Genomic DNA, 8,306 nt, shown 5'->3' with positions numbered 1-8,306 from the left:
AAGATAGATTATCTCCCACCAAGGTAGGTGGAAGTAGGCCCATCTATTTGAATGGGATTTACACTCTTATCTTGAAACAGAAGTATTAAGGTTCAGAAAGAGCTTGTAGTATTAATCATCTTTTCTGGTAGTTTTTATTTTGTATGATTAGAGCAACAGCAACAGCCACAAAAAATTAAAAACATAAAACTTCTGCATTTAATGTAACAGAACATTGTAATCTGGTTTATCTCTACTGCATCCTTACAGCAGGCAAAAAGCCACATCTGGTTTGTTCTGTTTAAAAGCTTGCTTCTTTAGGACAGAGGATTAACTATGAATAGTATGTTCTTTTGTTGGACAGGTGTAAAGTCTTGTTTAAAATTATATTAGGTAAAAGATGTCAGAAAATATATTTTGGACTGTAACATATTTTCACAGCTAAGGTGCATCTAAAGAGCATTCCTTCTTGAACACATATATTCCACAAGAAACAACCGCTACATTACACAAAAACACGTCTGATCTTTTTTGCCAAGATATAATTTATTCTTAGACATCAAATTATTAATTTAGAGAGGATATAATAAGATGGAATCATTTTATCTAGAAACATAGGAAAAGCATATCCTAGAGATATTACATAAAAAAGGATTTGTAAGACTTCGTTCATCCTCAATACAAGATCCTTAAGATGGATTTGAGACAAAAATGGGCCCCTGTCATGGTGAATGTACTCTTGTCAAAGGCAGACATCTTCTGAACTAGTGATTTTGGAGAATAGAAGCCACATTCTGTTTGGATGTGTTTTGAGACAAAAGACCATGGTCCTGAAAACAGCAGGGGAGGGAGTTGTGCATGTTTGATTTATTTTTTCCCACACATTGTTTATTCATTTAAAAGCAGTATATTATGTTCTGTTTTCTGTGTTTCAAACATCTGTTATTTTGTATGGTCATTTACCAACTAATTAATAGAGTTCTTTTCCCTTTCCAACTATTGTACTGTGAATAATCAATCAATTAGCTGCAGGGGAAAAAAAAAAAGAAAAGAATAGCAAAATGTCTGGCTAATGTACAACCTGTAATATGAAAAGAAAAGGCAGCCTTCTGAAGTATGTAAGTAGAAACATCAAACATGTGCACAATAAAGGCAAAATCTATCACCAGCAGGCAAAAATTCCAGAAACTGAAACCCTGAATCTCTGCTGAAGGGGAAAGGCAAGCATGAGAGAGGAAGAGCAGAGTTAAAAGAGGGAATTAACACTGGTGAAGCTGCGATTTCTAGCATTTTAAAGCTATATATGTCTCAGCGATTCATGTGAATTTCCCTGCAGACGCTGGACCATATGGCTGGGGTGAGGCCAGGAAGGCTGCTCAGACTGATACTGCCAAGGGATTGCCCTGCTGCCAGACTGGCATTATCACCCGCAGAGCAATTTCCCCTTTACTCTGCTTGCTCCCTGCAGTGCTCTTTTCCCTCCGTCTCTGGGTATGCAGGACATCTACATCAAAGCATCCACTTGCAGTGTTTAGCCCATTATGATTTTGCCATATGGTCAGTGGAGGATCATAGCTGATGTCCTGTGAGAGACTGTGTTGTGCCAAAGAGTCCCTACTAAAGGCCAGGTATGACAGCAGCCAAGGGCAATTCAGTACAGCTGTCTGACAAAGTAGAATAACAAGTGACAAAAGTGAATACTTACAGTCTACAGTGAATTCGTATTTCAATGCTATAGTCTTGAAAAATATTGTTGAGCCTGTCAGCAGTTAAATTCCCTGGTGAAACTGGTTGCTTTATTAGTACAATATCAGCTAGGGGGTCCCATGGGATAGACACTATCCAGACAGATCAAGATCTGATAACAATATTGATTGTCTACTGTTTTTACTGGTCATTTGTTTTATCAGGTTTCTGGGACTTACAAAATTCTTGAGTTGTAGTAAAAATATTTTTCTACTTACATGAGGTTTTATAGTATGGAAACTTGTAAATGTTAGGACTGAGAAACTGTACATATAAAACCACAGAGAGTTATTTTCTGGGTCAGCTCAGTGTTTAACTTTCTGAATTTTTTTATAGGTTAAACATATACAGTTTTTAAGATCAGTCAGATCTAGGAGCTTTGGAAAGGTTTAGGAAAGAAATAAGGATTTCAAAGCAATTTGAGCAGAATGATTATAGTTTTGTCAGGTCTTGCTCAAGTAAATAGGTATTAAGGACACTGAAATGCTAAGCTATGTTTGGGAGAAATGTGACTGCAATGAGAAGAATAGCAACAGAGTTTTCCTGAAAAATGCAATACTTTTGGGAAATACTCTTACTATAGTTTAACTCACTCTGTAAATTGATTAAAACAAAGCAGTAAGACCCTGTTTTAAAACTTCAGGAGTATGACACATAGATTAGATTATTAACAGTTATTGTATTTAACTTTATGCCTTGTCAGAACCAGAGTAACAGTCAGGTGTAGGTGAGCACCAGATGGTATTTAACAGATTGAAGAAGAGATTTCTGGTTCGCTTAATTATATTTTCTTACTGGAGAAAGAGACACACAGTAGCTTTATCTTCACAGCTGCAGAACTTTAAGTGGAGCTCTATCATCCGCTTCTCATGGATGATGGCAAAATTTTCTAGAAGTTAGGTTATCACATGCCAAAGACTTCTGAAATATTCACCTAGCAACATATAATATATCCTTGACAGGCTTTTCAAGTGCATTCATCGTGTGGCAGCTGTACTTTACTCAGGAAAAATAGAATTATGCACATACAAATACTGATCTATTTTAATTACACAATATGTAGCAAGATAGCAGCTATACATCTGAAATATGAACAATCTTTGATCTCTCTTCTTCTTTTTTTTTTTTTTCCCCTTTGTGGACTATATTTTTCTTTTAAGGTGCTCCAGGTTTTAACTGGTGAAGAACTAACTGATCGACAGTGCTTATGTTTTTAGTGTGCCTTGTATTGAGTCAGTTACTCATGACCAGAGTGGATGGAACAGTGAGTCACCTACCAGACATTATTAGTGCTGTGACAAGAAGAAACCAGATGACGCCTCCAAAATATATCTGTTTTCCAAGCCACAGAAATACAACCTACTGAATTTACTTTGACTAACAGGCAAACTGCAAAGCCTGGTAAGGACTCATCTACAATCACAAGTGCAAATTATGTACATAGGTAAATGGCTGTGTTCTTGTACATATCCTACACACTTTAAATGCCACTCCAAGCTGTTGCATCCATTTAAAAATCACGAGCTGTGGCAATAAAGTTCTGAAAGTTACAAGAAAGTATTTATTTATATTTGTAATGCATAAGCCCATGGCAGTGAGCTTTTTGCTGCTCCAATGTGCTGTCCATATGAATTCAGATGTGTAGATGTGGCACTTAGGGACGTGGTTTAGTAGCGGTGGACTCAACACTCTTAAATGTCTTTTCCAACCCAAATGATTCTATACGATCAAATTACCCTTGAAAATTTCTTCATGCCAGATTGGTCTAGCTATCTAGGAAGTGCAGTATTGTCTGGTGTATGAAAATGCCAAGTTTTTTTACAGAAGTGTGCACATGTTTTTGTTGGAGAAGGGAGAGGATGCTAACTGACAGTTCATAGCTACACACATTCTCATGAAGACTGTGATAGTATTTCATTTTTTTCAGACTTGGTGATTAAGAAAACTGGAAGTGGAGAACCTCTACCTCCTGATGGTCTGATGCTTTTTACAGTGTATTTCAGATCAGTAAGTAATGGTTTAAAGTTTTTAGTGATTCATATGAAAGGAATCAATATTTTCACTCAGTTTATGGTAGATAGATAGGTGATAGCTTTGTTGATACTATTTTCAAAAGGCAAGAGGGTTGGGTATCAACATTTATGACATCAGGAGAAATGCAAAACTATATACTGAAACGTTTTTTGAAAATCAGGTATAATTGATTAAGACCTAAAAAGGTAAATTGTCTTCTGTAATGCATATAGGCTTTCTCTATCAAATTTCCACTCTCTCTACATAGCACAGGTGAGCATCAATGCTCAGTTTATCTAGGTTAGGACATCGTTGAAACTTAGTTTAATGTAATTATCTTTTTAAAATAAAGGAAAATGCAAACAATGTGGTAAAGCCTTTTAAGAAATTTGGTCATTCCTATGTTCAAATTTTCCTTTTCCTATTCTAAATATAACTTATTAACGTATTTCCCCTGTGCCTGTGTATCTAACATCACCAAGCATTATGGTTTATTTATTTCACAGAAGGCAGAACAGAATTTAAGCTAAAAATGGGCTTTATACTTCATTTTCACAGATTCTATCAGATTTATCATTATTTATATCCATGTAAGAGGAACAGCTCTAATATTTCCATTTTTAAAATTGTCTGCCATTCGGAATTAGGGTATTTTGTGCATCTTCCTATGATGGAACTGAAATTTACTTTAATTAGTATTCCTTCAAGGATGGACTTTGCTTCCTTTGTTTTGTTTTTTTTTTACTGTTTCATGCCATATGATTTTTAGTGGTTGTTATGGTGAATATGTTTGTGTGTTAAATAGTAGAGAACAGAAACCCCGTGATAAAGGTTAGCCCATCACAGCTGGCTGCTTCCCTAAGGCTTCAAAACCGCATGAATCCTTCATCTGGAGAGATCTGACGTTTTAAATTCATAAATTAAAGATGCTCTAATGCATTTGCTCAAACTAGCACTAGCCGGTATTCTCAGCTGACTCTGTATCTTCAGAGTTGGTAGTGCAAGCACAAAGTTGTTGATATATTGATATTTATCTTGCATATGGTCCTTGTTAAAGTACACAGGAAAAGCACCTTGAAAGCTTCAGAGAAAAGAGGCAAATAGGTACACTCTCCATCTTGCCTTACTGCTGCCCTGCAGCATTTCAATTGCTGCTCATCCCCAGGCATGGGAGACATCTCAGTGAGATTACATTAAAAAGGGGCATTTGGGAGAAGGCAACAGTTCTGTCATTACTGGCCCCAGCTTCCCTGCAAAAACAGCAACAAATAATTGCAGGAGCTGGCAATGATCACATAAATATTCTGAGATAAGATAAAAGAACTCCAATCAACATGTGTACTCAGCTGCTGTTTTCTAGCTTTTTTTCCTCAGTATTCCTCTGACAAGACACTTACTTGAACTCCTATTGATATGTGAAGGGCAAAGTTCATAATCCATATGTAATATAATTTGAAAAAAATGTACTGCATATCCCTGTGTAAATTCACATTATCTGCAGTCTACTGGGGCTATTATTTAGCTTTAATACAAAATTATTATGCACACAAAATATTTTTAGTTTCTTGGTTTTTTTAAAGACAGGATATTTTGGAATGTGAAGTCATGGACTGCAATATCTCTCACAGGTTTTGAAACTAATTTCTATTGTTTACATAACAAAACATAAACCTGCTACCATAACAGAATTTGTCTGGGGCACCTATATATGGAAATGTTTTAACAAGGACCTTGATTTTTAAAATAGCAAACAATTCTGTGTACTTCAGTACAAGGAGTATTCTGATCTTGATGGAGGCCTCAATCCTATGATATTTATGAATCAGAAAGGATCTGTGAGCAGAGGCAATGACCCAAGTATGAAAATTACAGCAAGAGCTTTGTTTTGCATGTTACTTTCCAGTACTTAAATGCAACTGGACCAGAGTGGTACTGTGGAGTGGAAATAAATTTTTGTGGTCACGTTTTTTTGAACAGGAGCTGTCAGCCCTTTAAAAAAAAAAAAAAAAAGATCTAGGTGACATTAACATCACAATGACCCAAAGAAAAGGTGAAATATGCTAGAAGGGTGGCGTATGAATAGCAGTGGCAACAAGAATTGCTGAAAGCAGTACCATGAAAGAACTGGGATGAGACCTCCCAGAATATGAAGGTTGTTGTTATCCATAAAATTCTGTTGAAACCAATCACCAGAAATCACTAAATGGAGAGGTTTTACAAAGAGCAGATGGTGCAACACTGCAGCTGAAGGGAATGGCAATGGTGACCCCAAGGCAGTTCCAGTGGACAAGGAGTGATTTGCTATTGTTGCCAGGTGCCATAAATGTTATCAGTAAATGTGTGGCTGCACAGCAGCAGTTGAAGAGGATCATAGACTGTTAAAAAGCATTACTGACAAGCATTTAGCTTTTTCACTTAGTCTGAAAGTTACAAAAATATCACTTGCCAGGAAGCTGCAAGCCCTGAGGATATTTTCCTGTTCCTGATCTTCTACTGTGCAAGGGTAAGAAAGGAAAGAATAGTTGGAAGAAGTTTGCCTTATGTCACCATGTTTATAGTTTTGAAACAGGCTGTCAGAAAGAATGATGTGACTCAAAATAAAATCACAGTGTCTGTGGAAAAGCAACGTGTTCACTAGCCATAGAGAACAACTGCAATTAAAAGTACTAAATGTAGAAAGATAGCAATTGTTGAAAGAAAAGAATATAGAGAGTATTCAACTAAAATTCATCAAGAACTCCTCAAAAGTATTAAGGATGGCTGTTTTATATGGTCTTATGAGAGACAGGAAGAAACACCCATAATTTCCCCCAAATGAATGAATAGATCAAAGAAATTACTGTTGTGCAAACAAAGAATCTGGAGGAACTGAGGGAACATCAATGATGTGTCCAGGCAATCAATGACTGTTTTGAACAGACATATAAGTAACAGTCACATTTTAAAATAAAATAATGAATCCACATGATTGTCAGCCTGCAGCAAAATAAGTCATGGTAACCTTCTAGATGATGCTCTGATGAGATGAGATAATGAGCGCTGAGCAGATGTGAGACAACTGCAGAGACAGTGCAATGAAGGACTCATCTGCACTGTGGGTTTGCCCAGGGTGAGCAAATAATTTACTGGGCTTGTGACTCAAATCACATTCTTTTCACCTATGAAGCCCTTCAATATTTGAATAATGTGAGTTCTCTGGCTTTTGGAAGTGTGTTAGTCTTCCAAGAACATAGTTTTTATTTCACCACCTTTGAACGTCTTTCTGCAAATAGGCTACAGGTCATATCCTTGTCACTTATGGAGAATATAATTTGCTGAGGATCTTTGGTTTGTTTGGGTTTTGGTAATAAGACTTCTGTTTTATTTGTGTAATGAAATAACATCTTGCTGTAGGTACTTAGTGAAGCAAAACAATAAAGCAAATGCCCCAGAATACTTTTCAGAACAAGGAGTCCACTGAGCATGCAAAAAATCTCGCTCCTGTTTACAGCAATGTTTATGCTTTTACACAGTTCAAGGGAACTGCCTTGTGATTTGTGAGTTGGGTTTTCAAATTTTTTTCTGGACTCACACAGCCTAAGGCAGGCAGCCCCGTGGCCAGGAGCTGACTAGGAAGATGTTACTGTTACAGAACATTTGTACTTCAGCTTGTATCTTTCACAGGACTGCATCCTTCCTTGTATCTCCGACAGACAAATACTTTCACACTATTATTGCTCTGTTAAGTTTTGCAAAAACAAGGCACAATTTCTGATCATGCTGGATCCTTCATCCCTTCTATGATACAAATGTGGCAAGGGACAGCCACATCTTGTGTCTTATTTCCCAGAAGACTGCATCATTGCCATCATTCAGGGCAAAAGAGAGGCTAGTAATCCATCTATCTGAAGGTTCTTATATGCTCCAGTAAAATTATACACTACACAAAGCATAGATTTGACTTTTTAACGTGTGTATGTTTCTTTCCAGCATAATTCACACAAATGGTTGGATTTGTATGTATCTGCTCCATGCACATGCATCTGTGTCAGCCTTTGAAGGAAAAGGATTTCACCCTAAATCATCTGCTTTTGCATCTATGTTATATTTAATCCATTCTGATTTTGTTTTTAGCAATGACCACTCTCATGGTTTTCTCCAGCTCCTGCATAGAGATGTTTCTGTGGACTGATCTGTCATTCCTATGTGTGTTTGTGTTGAATAAGCTCTGCTTGCTTTCTCTTGGCTGCTCCACCTGGAGCCTGTAGTTAGACACAAAATAACGTGCCATTAAGCTACAAGCCACAACAATTAGTGTAGCACACTTACACTACTCTCCTAATTAATTTGCATTGGTGTGGCATCTAATTCTTTATTCAAAGTATTTTGAAGTTGATGTGAAAACTAAGAAACATGCAAACTCTTCTTGCTGATTGCAATTATGACCTCCCTGTTTTTTCATTTGATATTCCTTTTCAAGGCTTTGGCTGGCATGGACAGATGTCACTGAAGCTAGGGTAGGAAGGGTGGGCTGAAGACTCAGCAGGGGTGCACACTGAGCTCATTCCTGTACCTAAGCCTGGGTCAGA

The sequence above is a fragment of the Dryobates pubescens genome, chromosome 22, assembly GCF_014839835.1.
Source record: "Dryobates pubescens isolate bDryPub1 chromosome 22, bDryPub1.pri, whole genome shotgun sequence".
Lineage (NCBI taxonomy): Eukaryota > Metazoa > Chordata > Aves > Piciformes > Picidae > Dryobates > Dryobates pubescens.
This window is presented reverse-complemented; position numbering follows the sequence as displayed.